The sequence below is a fragment of the Mustela nivalis genome (assembly GCF_964662115.1).
Source record: "Mustela nivalis genome assembly, chromosome: 2".
Classification (NCBI taxonomy): Eukaryota; Metazoa; Chordata; class Mammalia; order Carnivora; family Mustelidae; genus Mustela; species Mustela nivalis.
The window spans coordinates 181926068-181944950 of record NC_139021.1 but is presented as its reverse complement, the minus strand read 5'-3'; positions in this window follow the sequence as shown (position 1 = coordinate 181944950).

Below are 18883 nucleotides of genomic sequence, written 5' to 3'. Positions count from 1 at the left end.
CTTCATCTGATAGAAGAAGGTTCACATTTTCTAGAACAGCGGCCACTTGCAGTCTGATAAAGGTGACCCACTGAATATATAGATAAATACATATTTATGCGTTTTTATAAGACTGTCACATAAATGATTTTCTAAATCAGAACTTTAAAACTCCAGATGGACTCTGGACCATGTGTTTGAGACAGAGGCTGTGGTCCCATTCTTGCAAAGTGTGCCCGAGCTTGGCCAAGATACTGTACATGTGGCCACAGTTCATGCAGCTCTGAGGTTTGTCAGCGTTCCGTGGCTGATTCCAGCAGTGGTCTCATCTTGTGGTTCTAAATCAAGTCCATGGCCCTGGATCCTTGCCCTGTGGTTACATGAGCTTGGGACTGACTACATCTCCAGTTCCAGGAGCCCTGTTGGCATTTTTAACTCCTGAGTCTACATGCCTCGGCCACGGATCTCCGCCACACCCACCAGGCCTGGTGCAGGACTTAGGTCTCTGCTGTGCTTGTAGGTGTGATCACCCAGGAAATTCACACCATGGAGTTCCTAGATGTCCCCTCCTAAGCATCTCGTCCTAGTGACCTCCTCAACATGTGGGAGAAGCAAGATGGAGCCATGAAATGTCATCATCTACATAACAGTTTTGAATTTCGAAAAGTAAATTAAAACGATTTTTAATTTGAAAATAGTTTTCCATATTTACAATACAAATCCAGGAGGTATATTCTTGCCCCGTGGAGATGCCAGAAGGCACAGTGATTAAGGGGAGATATTTATTTGCAGCAGGCAATACAGATGAAAACAGGACCTAGATATGGAGGGTTGATTCTTCAACAAGGGGCTTGACCACAGGCTGCTTGTCACTTGAAAGGGGAGGCCATGGTCTTGCATTGGAGGCTGCTAGTTGCTGCCCCTTTGAACCAGTGGCAGATATCCACAGCATTTTAGATGACCAGGCATGAGGTCACCACAGTGCACAAGGTGGCATAGCACAGAAAAGGTGTATCCAAGACTTTACATCTAAACTTCAGTTTACAGAGACGATCAAACAACAAGTTAAATGATGTGACAAGAAATACAGACCTAGACAGAAGGTGGGACCTTCTGTAGGACGCTGGTCTGGTGTCATCAACAAGAAAGTATTACAGGGGAAAAACATGGGTAGATAAGAAAGAACCATTCTAGATTTTGAAAGACTTAAGAAATATGACATTCAAGGCACCTAGATGGCTCAGTTGGTGAAGCCTCTGCCTTCAGCTCAAGTCATGATCCCTTTGTCCTGGGATCAGATCCCGCATAGGGCTCCCTGCTCAGCAGGGGGTCTGCTTCTTCTTCGGCCTCTTTCCATCCCTCCCCCTTGCGCTCTCTCTCTCTCTCTCTCTCCCAAATAATAAATAACATCTTTAAAAAATATATACTGCAAAAAAGATGAAATTGTTCAATCTAGGTGATAGGTCGATGAGTGTTTCACCTCTACTTTTTTATATGTTCGAAATTTTTTAGAAAATAAAGTCAGTGGGGAAAAGGAAGGGCTTGAGATTTAAAACCCGACTTGAGAAATAATAGCCTGGACTGGCCTCATTGGGACAGCTCAGCCTCCGCCTCGCCTCCCAGGGGTGCTGCTCAGCATTCTCTGTGAAGATTATGGAGACAGACCCTGGGTGTTAAACTTCAACCAGCTCCGCAGAGCAAATATGTTTAGTAGAGGATGCTGGCTGCTGCTCCAGTGTGACTTGTGGGCAAATGTAACTATGAGTATAAATGCACACCAAGCAGTCCTTCCCACACTGAGTACACAAAGAAATGAGCTCTAGAGCTGGGGGCCAGGACACCTGCCAGAGATGTAGTGTCCTGACATCCAAGGAGCCCTAGATCTGGGTGACAAGGCAGCCAAGGCCTTGCCCTTGGAGGCTGGATGCTCTCATGGTAACCCCAACCATGAACCTCAGAGGAACAAATGGTTTTCAGGCGCCATATGTTAGGCAGTGCCAGACTATGATCCCTGATAGAAGGGAAATGAATGGAGAGTGTCGTCGCACAGTTGTCCGGCTGGCTTTCTAGAGGTGGTTTTGGGATGGAAGCCCAGGTAGGGGACTCACCCAAGCCTTGAGTCTCCCTCATTGGAAACAAAAACTGGAATTCAGAGAAGCCACGACTGCTAGGACGTGAGGGTCAGAGTACCCAGGAGGATGGGGCTGTCCACACAGAGAGAGAGAGAATCCCAAAGATCTGCAAAAAGGGCTGCCTTGGGTCTCTGAATACTACACATGTGTGGATTAAAGCTTCATGAAACTGTCTGTGAAAAGAAGACCAGAAAGTAGCAGGCCCCAGATAATTCCCAGAGCTCACAGAATAGTGAGTGCTCCCTCCAGGCAATGTGCAAAGAGCTCATAATATAGAGTGGGACAAGTACAGTCCTCCAAAGGATCACACCCTTGTAGTGGGGCTCCATCAGCCCTAAACTAAAGGCTGCTCTAGGCCATGATGAAGCTGAAAAACAAGCTCAAGAGAATGAAACTGAGCCAAAGTAACTTAATATCGCCAGCACAAAGTCCAATGCTGTCTAAAAGAATACAACAAAACCCAGCACCCAACAATGTAAAGGGGCATGATATCTGGCATCCTACCAAAGGTGACCAGGCATGCAAACATGCAGGAAAATATGACCCATAAGCAGGGGAAAATATCCATCTGTAGAAACAGATGCAGATACAAAAACCTTAAGGCAGTATTATCAGTATGTTCCATGTACCCAAAAATGTAAGGGAAAACACAAAAAATACTGACAAAAAAAAAACCGAGACCATAAAGTCAAAGTAAATGCCCAGAAATGGGAGCTATTACAGTCATGGTGGGATTGGTGGTGGATATCGCTAAGGTACCGTGTTCTATCTGGGATTCTCTAAGTGTCTTCCTTTAAACTCATTCAGATGAGATCCCTCCTGTCTCGGTTCTGCACATGCTCACTGCTGTGGGCATGGGACATGGGCATCTTGGCCATGTAAAGAGTGGTCAGGAGTTACGGTGGGCATTTGTTGAGTTTGTCTGCCCCCCTCTTCCTATGGACAGCACCATCCTGGTTGTCCTTTGAAAACCCACTGTTATGCACTGAACTGTGCCCCCCAAAGTTCATATGTTGAATCCCTAACCCCCAGTACCTCAGAAGACGACTATATTTGGATATAGGGCCTTTAAAAAGGTGACTGAGTCTTCAACAAGTGACGCCAGGAAAAACTGAACCACCACATGCTAAAGAATGAAACTGGATCATTTTCTTATACCATACACAAAAATAAACTCAAAATAGATTAAAGACCTAAATGTGAGACCTGAAACCATGAAACTCCTAGAAGAAAATGTAAGCAGTAATTTCTCTGACATCGCCTTTAGCAACGTTTTTCTAGATATGTCTCCCGAGGCAAGGAAAACAAAAGCAAAATTAAACTATTGGGACTACACTGAAATAAAAAGCCTTTGCACAGCAAAGGAAAACATCAACAAAACAAAAAGGCAAGCTATGGAGTGGGAGAAGATATTTGCAAATGATCTATCCAATAAGGGGTTAATATCCAAAATATATAAAGAACTTGTACAATTCAACCACAAAAAAAAACAACAACAACAACAACAAAAAATAATTCCATTACTGGGGACGCCTGGGTGGCTCAGTTGGTTGGACGACTGCCTTCGGCTCGGGTCATGATCCTGGAGTCCCGGGATCGAGTCCCGCATCGGGCTCCCAGCTCCATGGGGAGTCTGCTTCTCTCTCTGACCTTCTCCTCGTTCATGCTCTCTCTCACTGTCTCTCTCTCAAGTAAATAAATAAAATCTTAAAAAATAATAATAATAATAATAATTCCATTACTGATAGGCAGAGGACCAGAATAGACTTTTTTTTTTTTTTTTTTGCAGAAAAGACATGCAGATGAAGAGCAAACACATGAAAAGAAGCTCCACATCATTCCCACTAGGAAAATGCAAATTAAAACCACAACAAGATGCCACCTCCCACCTGTCGGAAGGGCTAAAATCAAAAAGACAAGAAATAACAAGTGGCAGCAAGGATGTGGAGAAAAGGAACCCTCGTGCACAGTTGGTGGGAATGCAGACTGGTGCAGCCACTGTGGAAGACATGTGGAAGTTCCTCAGAAAGTTAAAAATAGAATTACCTGGGTGCCTGGGTGGGGGGCTCAGTGGGTTAAGCTCTGCATTCAACTCAGGTCATGATCTCAGGGTCCTGGGATTGAGCCTCACATTGGGCTCTCTGCTCGGCGGGGAGCCTGCTTCCCCCCACCCTCTCTCTCTGCCTGCCTCTCTGCCTACCTGTGAGCTCTCTATCTCTCTCTCTGACAAATAAATAAATAAATAAAATCTTTACAAAAAAAAAAAAAAAAAGAATGAAATCTTGCCATTTGCAACAACAAGGATGGGTCTAGAGAGTGTAATGCTAACGAAAATAAGTCAGGGAAAGACAAGTACCATATGATTTCACTCATACATGGAATTTAAGAAACAAAAGAGGGTCGCCTAGCCGGTGCAGTCAGTAGAGCATGTGTCTCTTGATCTCGGATTTGTACATTTGAGCCCTGCATTGAGTGTAGAGATTACTTGAAAATAAAAATCTTAAAAAAGAAAAAAAAAAAAACGAGAGAGAGCCAAACAAAAGACAAACTCTTAAGTGCGGAGAACAAACTGGTGATTGCCAGAAGGCAAGTAGGCAGGGGGTGAGTAAAATACATGAAGGAGATCAAGGGCGCAAGTGATCGAGATGAGAACTGAGAAATGTATAGAACCGTTGAATCATTATACTGTACCCCTACAACGAGTAGAACGCTGTGCGCTAACCATGCCTCCATCATTCGATCAACCGATGACTGAGTTAAATGAGGCCATTGGGGATGGTCCCCACCGCAGCCTGACTGGTGTCTTTACGGGAGGAGGAGACCTGAACACACACATGGACATCAGGGACGCATGTGCACAGGGGAAGGCCGTGAAAATGGCCATGAAGAGAGGCCTCAGGGAGAGCCCGACCTGCCGACAGCCTGACCTCAGATTTGGAGCTTCTAGAAATGTGAGAATAAATGTCCCCTCCCTGGCTTGTGGCAGTCCCCTGCATGGCAGCTGCCAAGGCTTCCCACTGAACTGCTGGTCACACAGAGTCACTGGGAAAGCCAGGGACAGGATGTGAGCCACAGCCCTGAAGGCCAGACCTGCTTCAGGGCCTTGATCTTGCCTCCTGATGTTCCAATGGCAGAGGCAGCATCTTCCCGTCTGAGAGCGTCACAGCTTGATCCCTTGGCCCAGACATACCTCCTCAGATGCCATGGGAAGTCTAGGTGAGTGCCAACCTACAGAAGTACAGAAGGCTCACTGCAGGGGCCCCAGGGATGTCAGTCCGGGCACACAGGCGCGTGCGCACGCGCACACACACATACACACACACACACACACACACACACACACACTCCTGCCTCCAGAGACTTAGCAAGAGAAGGAAGGAAAGAAGGAAGAGAAGGAAGAAAGGGAAATGTGTATTCCCTGGAGGAATCAGAGAGAATGGACAAAGACGTGACGATCTGGGAAGAAGGGGAGATAGAAAGGTAACATGTCATTCTGGGCAGAAGGGAGCAACATGAGAAGTAAATGCAGGCAGGGAAGCTGCACCGTGCCTGGGACTGGAGGATGGGGGTTGGGTGAACAGCACAGGTGGGAAGGGCTGCACCTGCCGAGCCAAGGGGTCAGCACGATCCAAACGTGTGCCCTAGGACACTCACTCTGGTGGCAGAGGAGCACATGGATGGGGAGAGGAGGAACTGGGTCTAGAGAACTAGTTAAAAGGAAAGGGGGGTGGTGATGAGTTTGGGAAATCTTTTAGAGTTTTGACATTCACAAATTAAACACATTCACAAATTAAACAACCAATTTACTAAGAATGTTCCCACCAATGCGCCAAGAGCATTTATTCCTTATGATAACCCATGCGTTATGTGCTGTGGTTATTCCCATTTTATAGAAGAAGAAACTGAGGCTCCTAAAGGTTCTCGAGAACTTGCTCAGGGTTCACAGCTAGAAAGCAGTAGACTCAAGACTAAACCCAATCATTCCGACGTCAGGCCCTAGACGTCTAGCCAGCCACGTGACCCGCTGTGGCAGCCAAGCTGCCTTTTCTTTCCTCAAGTGCAGAGGCAGCTGCAGCCAGGCCCTTAGACTTCTAGTCCTCAGGGACCGGTGCTCCTGCTAGGTCCTAGCACCCCGAAGGTACACAATGAAGCCAATGGATGCCCACGGCCCGAGCCACATAAGGGCCACCTGGACCGCTAGGCCAAGTGGACACCGCTGTCCTCTTGGAAGTAGTTAGACAGTTGTATGCGTCTTTAGAGCGAAAGTCAAACTGCCTGAAGAGGCAGGGCCCGGTGTCCCAGTGCCACGACTGGATGGAGGTCCAGGCCCTGCAGGGACGGCCTGCTGGCTCTTTTTGGTCCCACTTGGCCTGGGCCCGGGACAACATTGCTGGGGCTGCCTCTGCACCCAGACCGTACCTCCCAGCTCACCACCCACCCACGGGCTCACCGCAGCCCACCTGCCCCCCCACCCCCACCTCATCCCGGCCCACCGTGAGCACAGTGCTAACCAGATGCTCTCAGGGTCCACACCGCTCTCCACCCGGCCCCGGCCACACCTGCTCTCTCCAGGTCCCTGGACACACACAGCCTGCTCTGCCCTTGAGCACGGATAGAGTTGCCCGAAATCAGCCTTCTTCAGCCAGTGTGGCATCTCTGCACCTTCCTCTTTCTGGCGGGGACTCACGGCATCCCAGCCCAGGGTCAGAGGTCAGCCGGGGGCCTGAGGTCAGAGGGCCACCCTACAGGCAGTTGGTCCTTCCCTCTCAGTAACACTCACAGAAGCCCTTTCCTCCCAGATCCTGTAGTTATTAGGTGTCTTCCCCGAGGGCTGGGAGGGAGCCTTCTGTCTGGGGAGCGCCGCCCCTGGGGCTAACAGCAGTCAGATGAGAGGAATCGTAACACAAACAGACAGCCCTCATTGAGCTCACAGAATATCTCACTCAATTACAGCCTCTCATTGGCAGATAACTATGGAAGCATTCTGAAGCATTCTGATCACTGTGAGTGTGCAATAAATGTTCGCTGCTATTGGGCCTACTGTTGTGCCTGAGGGGGGCCACAATTGGTTAAGCGGCTGGCACTTGGTTTTGGCTCAGGTCTGATCTCAGGGTCCTGAGATCAGGCCCTGCCTTGGGCCGCACACTCAGCACAGAATCAGCTTCAGCTTCTCTCTCCTTCTCTCCTCCTGCTCACGTGCTGCACTCTATCTCTATCAAATAAATAGATAAATCTGGGGGAAAAATGTTAGCTACTGTTCTTAATCGATGTTTGCTGAATCAATGAGTGAGTGAATACATGGGCAACTTGGGCTCCCTGCTGCGTGCTGCAGGAGTCACAGTGTACACTGTCCGAGCGCTCCTAGCTCGTGTCTGGGGCCTGCGGGCCAGCTGATCTGGCTTCTGCAAGGGTGCAGCTGAGTGACAGTGGAGACAGGACCCATCCCAGTGAAACTTTTCTTGAGCCTGCACAAGCCTGCTGAAGCTCAGCGCCATGGAGGGCCCGGTCCCAGACCTTCTGGGGAGAGGACAAGCCTACGACCCGTTAACACGTTCAGCAGCAAGTACTCTTGGCTCCTGGGCCTTGGGGCAAGCTCTGCGGAGCCCCCAGGGGAGGAGAATTCAGAAGCACAGTGGGTAGGAACCTCTGAGCCACGGCCATAGCCAGAGGCGGGCAGGCACACAAACCCTCTCCCTTGGCCGTCATCCAAGCACCAAGACCACAGACAATGAGGAAGTGGCCTCTGGGCCAAGCCAGCTGTGTCAGAGGCCCAGTGGGGGGATCTGGAGCACAGGGGGCTCAGCCTAGGGCAGGAAGTATGCATGGTATACCCACTCCCTGCAAGGCACAGTGCATGTCCTGGGGACCCAGCCATGGCCAAGAGATGTCCCCACTCCCCAAAACCTCAGTCTGGAGGACACAGATCAGGAAACAGCTCCAGAGAAAGGTGTAAGTGGCAAGAAAGGACAGAAACCGGGGCCACAGGTTCTAAAAATCACAGCAACTCCTGCCACACTGAGGAGTTTGGCCACACCCAGCCCTGCTTGTGCTCTCGTTTGCTTAATTTTTTTTTTTTTTTTAATGAGAAAGCAAGCGAGCAAAGTGCGGGGCGGGCAGAGCGGAACAAGCAGACTTATCAGTGAGCACAGAGCCCGATGTGGGGTTCAATCTCACAACCCTGAAATCATGTCCTGAGCCAAAACCAAGCCCAACCTAGTGAGCCACCCAAGCGCCCTGCTTAATTTTTTTAAATCACGAAAATGTAACATTAAAAAATATATAAGATGTTTTTGAAAAGGGGAACCAGTATTACTTACTGTAAGTAGAAAGCAACTAAAAATAAAGGCCTAACTACCTTGAGAAAGACGTGTTCATTTCTGTGCCCACTTCGAATCCCCTCCTGTCCCACACTCTGGGACACTCTGCCCCCCCTGCAACCCCGCTGCCCCCCGTCCCGCTGAGAGGAGGCAGGGCTGGGGGTACGGGGGACAGGGGAAGGTTTTCCAGGAGCAGGGCTTAACTCGTGAGTTAGGGAGAGGAATCTGCTAGCAAGGGGAGCAGAGGGCACAGGGGCAGTAGGAAGCCGCTGGGGGCGAGTGCGTGTGTGCGTGTTTGCTACAAGAGCCCACCATCTAGAAGCCCCGGCAGGGAACTGTCCTAGTGTATGTGGCCTGCTGTAGCAGAATACCACAGACAGAGTGACTTACAAACAACAGACACTGTTCTCAAAGTTCTGGAGGCTGGAAGTCCAAGATCAAGGTGTTGACAGACATGGTGAAGGCCTGTTCCCCGGTTCATAGCATGGTGTCGGTGTGTCCTCAGAGGGCAGGAGAGGTGCAGGAGCTCTCGACCACCTCTTTGTAAGGACACTCGTCCCACTAATCACCTCCTAAAGGTCCCATCTCCTAAAACCATCCCGTTGGGCACTAAGATTTCACACATGAATGGGGTGGGGGGTGGTAGAGAAACATTCAGACCCCAGCAGGAATGTTCACGGGGCGGGGGCGGGGCATGTGGAATTGTGCTCCTTCAAGGCCTGGGTCAGGAGCAGGTGCATGCACTGGAGTTTTCAGCAGGGAGTGGTATGCCTGGTAAGATGGGAGTTCAAAAGCCACGCTGCTGGCTTGGAGATCAAGGCCAAGCAGGGCAGCCTGCGTCTGGAGAAGAAGGGTTTGCTCGAGGCTGAGGCTGTAGGCTGCCCACTGCTGGGCCTGCTCAGCAGGCCCTTCGGTTCTTCTTGGTAAACAGAAGATGGCCAAGACCATGCTGTACCCCAGGGCAAGCTTGCAACTCTAGATGTGGGGGGAGGAAAAAGTCCTGAAGAGAGAGTTGCTCCCCCTGGCCCTCCTGGCCCCTAGCTGACCTGCCCCCGCCACCCCCCCCCCCCGGCTGCGGGTTGTCCTGGAAAGAACCCAGCGTCCCAGACAGGACAGGAGGGAGCCCGGTAAGATGTGCCCGTGGCAGGAGTTTGGTTTGAGTTCTTTCTGCACCGACCACACTCCGCTTGAACTTGGCGATGCAGAGCCCCTCCCCCTCCCCCGCCACTGCTACCACCACCACCTCGAGACCACTGGTGGACACATGGGTATCTTCCAGGGTTTATCTGCCTGGTTTTTTATCAGGTTATAGAAAATTAAAGCTTCAGGCTATTTGAATTTAATTTAAGAAGTGATATGCATGGCATTCCTACTGTGGGTGAGCGTGGATTTCAAGGAGATCTTCGTTTTCTGAAGTTCATTCCTTTTTATTTATTCATTTTTTTAATCAGCAGAATGAAATAGTTTTAAGAAACAGGTGCTCTTGGTATATTTTAGGCATCCTTGATTTTCTCCTTTTCTTTCCTCAAGTGCAGAGAGTCGCGGAGAAATTCTGCTGGAACAGCACCACTTGAATGGGATCTCCTAGGGCTATAAAATCTGTAGCTCGGGGCTCCCCCACTGCTTGTGAAAGAAACTAAAGAAGGAGGTGATTCTGGCAGAGGAGCTGCGGGGGCAGGGGTGTCCCCCCTCCTGCTCTCCGTGCCACCCAGCCGACAGGGCCACAGAGTCCGCGGGGGGCCCTTGACAGGGCAGGAGGGCAGCTAGCATGCCTGGGGCTGAGAGCTCACAGGTACTGAGCACTCGGTGGCATGGCTGTTGTTTGAGACTTGGACCTGGGTTGTTCTATGAGGGGTTCTTGCATTCTCTGTTAGGGGCGGCATGGGGGCCCTCCCTGCACATGCTCCTCGCGGGGGCTCTGAGGGCTGGAAGCAGGGGCTGCAGGCAGTCAAGAGCCAGGCGACCTTACCTGCAGCAGCTGTGAGTGTTGGCAGCCCTGGGGTGAACACCTGCCTTTCCCTCCAACCCGCCCCCACCCAGACTGGGGACAATGACCCACTAGCCTAATGACCCACTTAGGAGGCCTAAGATGTTGACTTCCCCTTTCTGTGTAGATCAGGGAGAGAAGGGAGGTCCTCCAGGTTGAGAAGAGACCCAGGGTGGGCAGGGACCCCAGCCCTAGGCGCCCTGCTCTCCAGCACTTGGGAGCCTGCTCCCAACAGCCTGCTGGGCCCTGACATGGTGATGGTGACACTGAAGGCCAGGTGCCACCGCTTATCTTCTGGTCCCCGGAACACTCTGGGAGTCGGGTGGTCGTCTACACATTCAGATACGCAAGCGGCAAGGACTTCTGCTCTGATGAGGTTTACGGTTTAAGTCAAGGACGACAAAGAATCCAGCAAGCAAATAAATGAGGTGGATGACGGGCTTCCAGGAAAGCCTCTGGAAGGGGATGACCATTGAGCTAAGAGCTGAGTTCTCCCCCCCCCCAAAATCTGGAGGCAGAGTATATAGAATTGAGGGAACAGCAAGTACAAAAGTCCTGAGGCGGGAGTGTGCCTGGTGGATGCTGGGCTCCGAAAGACCATGGAGTGTGACTCTGAGGGGAGACGGTAGACGGTGCGGAGGGCCAGATGGTAGAGTTCAGCTTTCAGCTGCTTGTTACTTTATGTTTTTGTCAGCGCAACATACGCCCCCTGCCCAGGGCAGAAACCGTGCCCTAAAATTACTCAGTATTATGTACGATCATTTATTTATCTGAGTGTTGTAGTGTACATTATATGCCTAATATAGTACAAATATTTACTACCGTGTTCTATCACTCACGAGGACCTCTGCCGTGCCAGGCTTCTGCTGGAGGCTGGCAGCTGGGAATGACGGAGACCTTTTCTGCTCGAGCTCTCTCGAGAACCCGGCACCCCAGGCTTTGTGAGGGCCATTGTAAAGGTAAAGTCCCACTTTCTAGAAGCCTTTACAGAGATCATATTTAACGTTCATAACCACACTGCTAGTAGCTAGGGAATGACTGCACTGGCAGGCGAGGTTACGTGACTAGGTTCCCCCCAGTTTATGCCTTGATGAGTTTAGGGGAGTACAGCTGCAGAAAGGTCTATGGACAAGGCGGACCATCATGCCTTCCTGCTGGTTCCCTGTCCTGTGAATAATCAATGCTCGGGGGAAGTTTTTACTTCATCAATGGGTTTATTGGGTCAACGTTCAAGCCCAGTATCCCAAGAACCCTCGGTGTATTTGCTAAGTGACTGATTCCGGAAGCTTATAAACAAGGTGCACAGGGAAGTATCCAGCCTAAGGGCATGAGAGGGAGGCTTCGAGGGAGCCAAGGTGTCCCTGGGATGCAATCTATTCTTCTAGCTTCCTAGATCCATTCGTTAGGTCGAGGCAGGGAGCCCTTGGCTAGCTCAAGCTCAAATGGGCACTGGGCATGGATGACCTTAAGTGCCCAAACTGGGCCATACTTTTCTAAAATAATTACAGAATCTCAGTCTGTCCCTCATCCACTCTCAAGCAGATAATAGAGAAGTACGTTTTTGTTCTATTGAAGAAACGTGGCTTAATTCTGTAATGAAAGCGAGAGTTGTATGGGTGAATTTCTCTATTCTGCAGTCTAGAAAAGCCATTCTAAGCCTTGTGAAACCAAGCAAGAAGAAAATTCTGTGTTCATTCAGATGCTAGGTACAAGTTCCTGGAGAGGTTTTAAATGCTTCTTTGTTTTATTGAAACAGTTATTTCATAATGTATAGAGAAGAACACAAGACAAATCAGGTTTCAGCTTTCAGAAAGAAAATCATCCTCATGGGACACGCGTTTGTTTTTGCTTTTTAAAATCCTTTTATTGCATAATAAATCACAAATATAAAAAACTTCACAAATCAAATATCTGGCTAAATCATGTGAATTATTTTGAGGCAAACCCATCAGGTTACGAAACAGAACTTCACCAGCCCACCCCAGAAGCCCCATCCAATTACAAGAGCCTGTCCGGACCACAACCCTTCCTGTGGCCCCATACACAACCGTGATGCAGACTGTCACATAGTAACTTTCCTGTGCTTTTTTAAATGCATCTTTATCACCCAAATATGCATCCCTATCGACGATTAAAGGGAAACTTCCTCTCACACAACACTTCTGACACCAAATGTGCAGATTTTCTACACCAAGCAATTCTCCATTTCTTTGATTCTACCTGGGAGCAGGGGACTACAGTTTAATTCATTTCTGACCCTAACTACCCAGTGTTAGTACTAACCGCACTGGTTAAGGGCTCAGTCCCACTACAGTGACTCCTAACTTCCAATGCTGATTGCAAGGAGTGAGTCCCCAGGTCACGTACACTTCCATTTGATTTAGCTATAACTTAACTAATTTGCTCTATCGACTCACAGAGTTTGGGGACACACTTTATTTACTGTTACCTGTTTATTAAAAAGGGTTTAGTAGAAGATAGAAATGAGCAGCCAGATGAAGAGGTACAGAGAGCGAGGTCTGGTAGGGTCCCAAACACAGGAGCTTCTGACCCCCTGGTATTTGGAATGTACCATCCTCCTAGCACATGGATGTCTTTACCAACCCAGAAGCTCTCCAGACCCCATCATTTAGGGATTTTGTGGAGGTTCTCCTGTGTAAGTCTGATGGATTAAATCCTTGGCCACAGTGATTGACTCCATCTCTACCCCTCCTGTCCCCTCTGGAGATTTGGTGGGAGTGGGCAGGGGTCGGGATGGAAGGGGGCTGGTGGGGGTTAAAATTTCAACACTAATCCCAGGGCTCGTTCCCCTGGCAACCAGCCCCCTATCAACTAACTAGAGAACCTCAAGCCCAATGTCATCTCATTAGCATACCAAAGACACACCTAGGACTCCGGAGATTCCAGAGGTCTTAGAAGCTCTATGCCCAGAATGGGCAGAGACCAGATTCATATTTCATATTATGTCACAACTATTGTCTTATAATATAAGCGTTTATCTTTTGGGAACCTGGCTGGCTCAGCCAATGGAGCATGCAACACTTTTTTTTTTTTAAGATTTTTTAAAAATTTTATTTATTTGACACACAGAGAGAGATCACAAGTAGGCAGAGAGACAGACAGAGAGAGGGGGAAGCAAGCTCCTTGCTGAACAGGGAGCCCAATGTGGGGCTCAATCCCAGGACCCTGAGATCATGACCTGAGCTGAAAGCGGAGGCTAAACACACTGAGCTACCCAGGCACCGCAGAGGAGCACGCAACTCTTGATCTTGGAGGCATGAACTTGAGTCCCACGTTGGGTGTAGAGCTTACTTAAAAAAATATTTCTCTTTCAAGCCTCTTTTAATCTCTTGGTTCCTTTTCCATCCTTTTGTTTTCTTACACTTTAATCTGTTGGGGGACCTTTGACCTGTAAAATTTCCCACAGTCTGTCCTTTGCTGACTGCACACTTAGGTATAGTTTAACACGTGTTTTGTCCTTGTGTTTCCTGAAAATTCGCAGCTGGCTTCAGAGACTGGATCAGATTCAGGTTAGCTCCCTTTGGCCAGATTATAGGCACTTAATTCGCTGTCTCTTTTTCTTTGTCCCTTAGCAGGCTTTGATGCTTCATATCTTTATCTGTTATTGGAGATTGCTAAATAGTGATGTTCTAATTCTACCATTTCATTTTTCGTTTCTGAGCTGGAACACAATTTTTTTTTAATATTTTATTTATTTATTTGACAGAGAGAAATCACAAGTAGATGGAGAGTCAGGCAGAGAGAGAGGAAGGGAAGCAGGCTCCCTGCTGAGCAGAGATCCCGATGCGGGACTCGATCCCAGGACCCTGAGATCATGACCTGAGCCCAAGGCAGCGGCTTAACCCACTGAGCCACCCAGGCACCCTGGAACACAATTTTAAAGAGACGCTTCCCTTCATCTACTGCTTGGTTCCCAGTGGGATGATTCATGTAAAAAAGGGAGAATAAGGCTTGACTCTTCTGTAGTCACCTGTTTTCAAGATCATGACTTCTCTCCCTTGCAATCTTCCAAATGCAATCCTTTTTCAGTAGTAACTTTTGAAGCTGAAGACTTAAACACCTCGGGGTGGGGATATTTCACCCAATGGCAATTGTCAGCATTATTGAAGCTCATTGTCCCATCTTTGGTTTGAGGGAGGCATTTCACATTGCCTCCTGGGTCCTTTTGACATGACCATGGTTGACTGTGATAGCCTCCATCTGGTGTTAAAAGATATTTTAGGTCATCTCTATGTTTTCTGCTGGTTCCAGTCATTTCTCTAAGAAGCACTAGTTTCTTTCAGTGAGAAACTATTTTAGATGACAATTTGAACTCAGAGATGCTCTCTCCTATCAAATTAGTTCTCATTTCTCAGCCTTTTCAGCAATGTATATTTCATATAGGAAGCAACAATTTTAATTTTTTTCTTTTTGTTTAAAATATTTTTCTGGTTTTATCGACATATAATTGACAGGTATTACTGTATGAGTTTAAGGTGTACAGAATAAAGGTGTGATTAACACATGTCATGATTGATCACCACAATACACATCATCTCATACAAACATAATAAAAAGACATGAAAAAAAAATCTCTTGTGATGAGAACTCTTAGGATTGACTCCCTTAACACCTTTCCTACATATCATGCACCAGTGGTAACTACAGTCATCAAACTGTTCATCTCTGGTACTTATAACTGGAAGTTTATGGCTTTTGATCATACAAATGTCTATTCATATGTAGATATGTACATGTGTATATATTATACATGAAAAAAATGTTCCCAAATTCACATTGATTTCCCACTCAGATTTAAGACTCCAGAGCTTTGATAAAACTTCTCCTATAGGGCACCTGGGTGGCTCAGTGGGTTAAGTCTCTGCCTTCAGCTCAGGTCATGATCTCAGGGTCCTGGGATCGAGCCCTGCATCAGGCTGTCTGCTCAGCGGCGAGCATGCTTCCCCCCCCCCCCCGTCTCTGCCTGCCTCTCTGCCTACTTGTGATCTCTTGTCTGTCAAATAAATAAATAAAATCTTTGAAACAAACAAACAAACAAAAAGCTTCTCCTGTAGTTCTATTCTAATATGTCTGTACCTTTTCTTCAATACCAAGATTCCTGGTTGTTAAGGACACAGGGATGATAGAATTAATATAGCTCATAACCACATATTTGTTCTCTCCTATATTGAGGACACAGCAGCCTGTGAATAAAGTACCAATATTACCACAGACACATTTAAAATCTTTTTAAAGTGAATGTTCACCATATTCTCTTTTCCCCTAGTTAGAAAAACAGTTGTCTTTATGTGCATTGTCACAGCACGCTGTCGTGACTTACACAGACCTCTTGCTCATCATCCCGGCTAATCTACAAATAACCGTATATTCCATACTCACCACCTAGCCTTCTGGCTGATGACTGAGCCTCCCTGGATTTCTTGCTTGTCCACAGTAATTTGTGTTTATATTTGAGAGTCAGCTTTGCTGGATATAAAATCCTTGACTTACAGTACCTTGAGTTTCTTAAATACGAGCTCCATTTTCTTCTGGCAGGAAGAATTCCAGTGAAAAAGTCTGAAGGTGATCTTATTTCCTTTTCCTTACCAGTCCCAGGTCCTTTTTTCTAAAAGCCCAAAGTGGGTTTTTCGGTTTTTATTTTTCAAACTCAGTAATTTTACTAAACAGTATCTTGGTGTTAGTTATTCTAACTCAGTAGTCTCAGGTGTGCGTTATGCTTTTTCAATATGGACTCCCATAGTCTTTTTTAATTTCTGGGAATTTTTCTTGAGTTATGTTTTTAATATTTTTATTCCCTTGCCTCTATTATCTTCTTAATAGACTCCTACTAGCAATGTGTTTAATCTTCTTTGCCTATTTTCAATACTTGTTATTTTTTTCTCAAAACTTCTTAAAATTTTCTTTTAAAAAAATATTTATTTATTCATTACTCTAAAGAGAGAGTGAGAGCATGAGGGTGAGCTGGGGAGGGGCAGAGGGATAGGAAGAATCTCCAGCAGACTCCAGGCTAAGTGCAGAGCCCAAGGTGGGGTTCTGTCTCACAACCTCATGATCATGACCTCAGCCAAAATCAAGAGTTGAACACCCAACCAACTCAACCACCGAGGTGTCACTTTTTAGTTTCTATCTGATTTAAAATTCTTCTTTTTTCAATCAGCTATTTCTTCTCAGGCATGATTTTTGTCTATTCACTACTGTGTTTCTTCTAATTTAGACTTCATTTTTTAAAAAAGATTTTACTTATTTATTTGACAGACAGAGATCTCAAGTCGGCAGACAGGCAGGTGAGGGGGGGCAGGCTCCCCACTGAGCAGAGAGCCAGATGTGGGGCTGGGTCCCAGGACCCTGGGATCATGACCTGAGTCTAAGGCAGAGGCTTTAACCCACTGAGCCACCTAGGCAGCCCCCTAGACTTCATTTTGATACAAACTTTCTTTGACTTTGAATTGTTTTGAGTTCTGTTACCTCATTTCTGAGTTTTCCTAAATGTTGTTTACCCATATGTTGTATCATTTTAGTTTATTTTGAGATAATAGGTTAATTCTGATCTGTTCTGTTGCCACATCTTTCTGGCATGCTTTGATGATCTGTACGGATGTTTATTCTGCTTCTTACTCTCTTATAGTCATTTCATATGGGGTTTGACCTCGATATTTTCTGTTACGCTTTTTTTTTTTTTTTTAACATGGAATGCTTCGCAGATTTGCGTGTCTTCCTTGCGCAGGGGCCATGCTAATCTTCTCTGTATCATTCCAATTTTAGTATATGTGCTGCTAAAATGAGCAAGTCTGTCACTTGTTTTTAAGTGGAATTAGTTCTTCTGAACTTTCCAAAGCAGCATTCAGAAGAGCTTTTCTAACTCCCAGAACGCCCCTCTCTGTTGTTTTGTGTATTGTTCAAACCTACGGCGCCTTGCTTTCTGGGAAAACTTTCCTGGGCCCGTCACCTTCCCCACTGTGGTCTGGGTCTTCTCTTACCTATGTCTCTATTGCTCCTGCCCTGGACAATTTTGATTCATTTTCTGAGGTTTTTCCTCTGTGTGTGTCCTGTTTTAGAAGCCAATCCTGGCAGGGCCATTTGGAGCTTTCAAAGAGCCGGAGCCTCTACAGCCTCTTCTGACCTTCTTCCCCCCAAGGACCTTTGCAGTCACTCGCTGTTGGGAGGGGCAAAACCTCTCCGGGTTTCAAATGCTGTTCTTGAAATTCCCCTGTCCCTTTGCTTTCTGATGGCTTTGAATCATGGTCCACTTCTTTCATCACAGTACTTCAGCTACAAGTGGAAGATCCCAGAAATTGTGTCACTGCCATGTGCTCTCACAGTTGGAGGAAAAACAAAGATTATACGCTAGATGCTCAGGCGTAAGCCAAGAGTGTTTGGCAACTGAATTTTCTCTAAAAATTAATGGTTTGTAATGTGGTTCAATAAATACTGTAGATAAATAGCAGGTTGACTGTCTCTGTAATTACATCATGAGCCAAAGGGAGTGTGAAGTGTTTGTTTGAGTATTGTATCTTCATTTGGAAAATTTTGACTTGACTGTAATTTAGGCACAATTAATTTATTTTTAGTTTTCCTTAATATCAATAATAAATATTTAATTCTAAGGTATTAATTGAGTAAAAAGACAACATCTTAAATCTTACATCGGTCTGTTGATCTCTATATTAAAATAGAAATGAACTGAAAGATGATTTTAAATATCGCTACCTTATTAAGGGCTGGTTTAGGTTGAAAAATTAATCTTTTTTTTTTTAAAGATTTCCTATTATTTTAATTGACAGAGAGAGGGAGAGAGAGTGGGAGGGGCAGAGGGAGAGGCAGACTCCCTGCTGGGCAGGGAGCCTGATACGAGCCTCCATCCCAGGACCCCGGGATCATGACTCGAGACACGAAGGCAGACACTTAACCAACTGAGCCACCTAGGTGCCCCAAAAAATTAATCTCTAAAATGAACTGAAAATTCATAATCTGTGGCAAGTGGGGAAAATCAGATTGTGAATCATTTATAGTTCATGGTAAATGAAAACATTGGGGAAAAAAGAACAGTCTTTTTCATGGAGTATCTTTCCTCTTCTTGGGCTTGAATTCCTGGGCTGAATGTTCCGGGACCACGAGCCCAGGGCAGGGGCTTGAACAGAGGTCACTGGGAGACTGTTCCTCTAGGGGACTAAAAAAGAATTGAGTATAGGACAGTCATTTGTGGAGCAAGTTATGTGAGTGTGACTGTGTGGCTAGAGGGCTCTGGGACTTCTCAGCTACAGCACAGTCCGTGCGGACACCCCTGAGCTCATGGGCACCTGCAGACCATTCTCAGCACCCTGGCATCTCCCCACCGTAGACTCCGCTTTCGCTCTCGTCCTCTCTGCTTGAAGGCTTTCTTTGACACTTAAGGCATGCCTGGAGGTGTGCTGGGTAGTGAATAAACAATGGAGAACGAATCGGCGGGA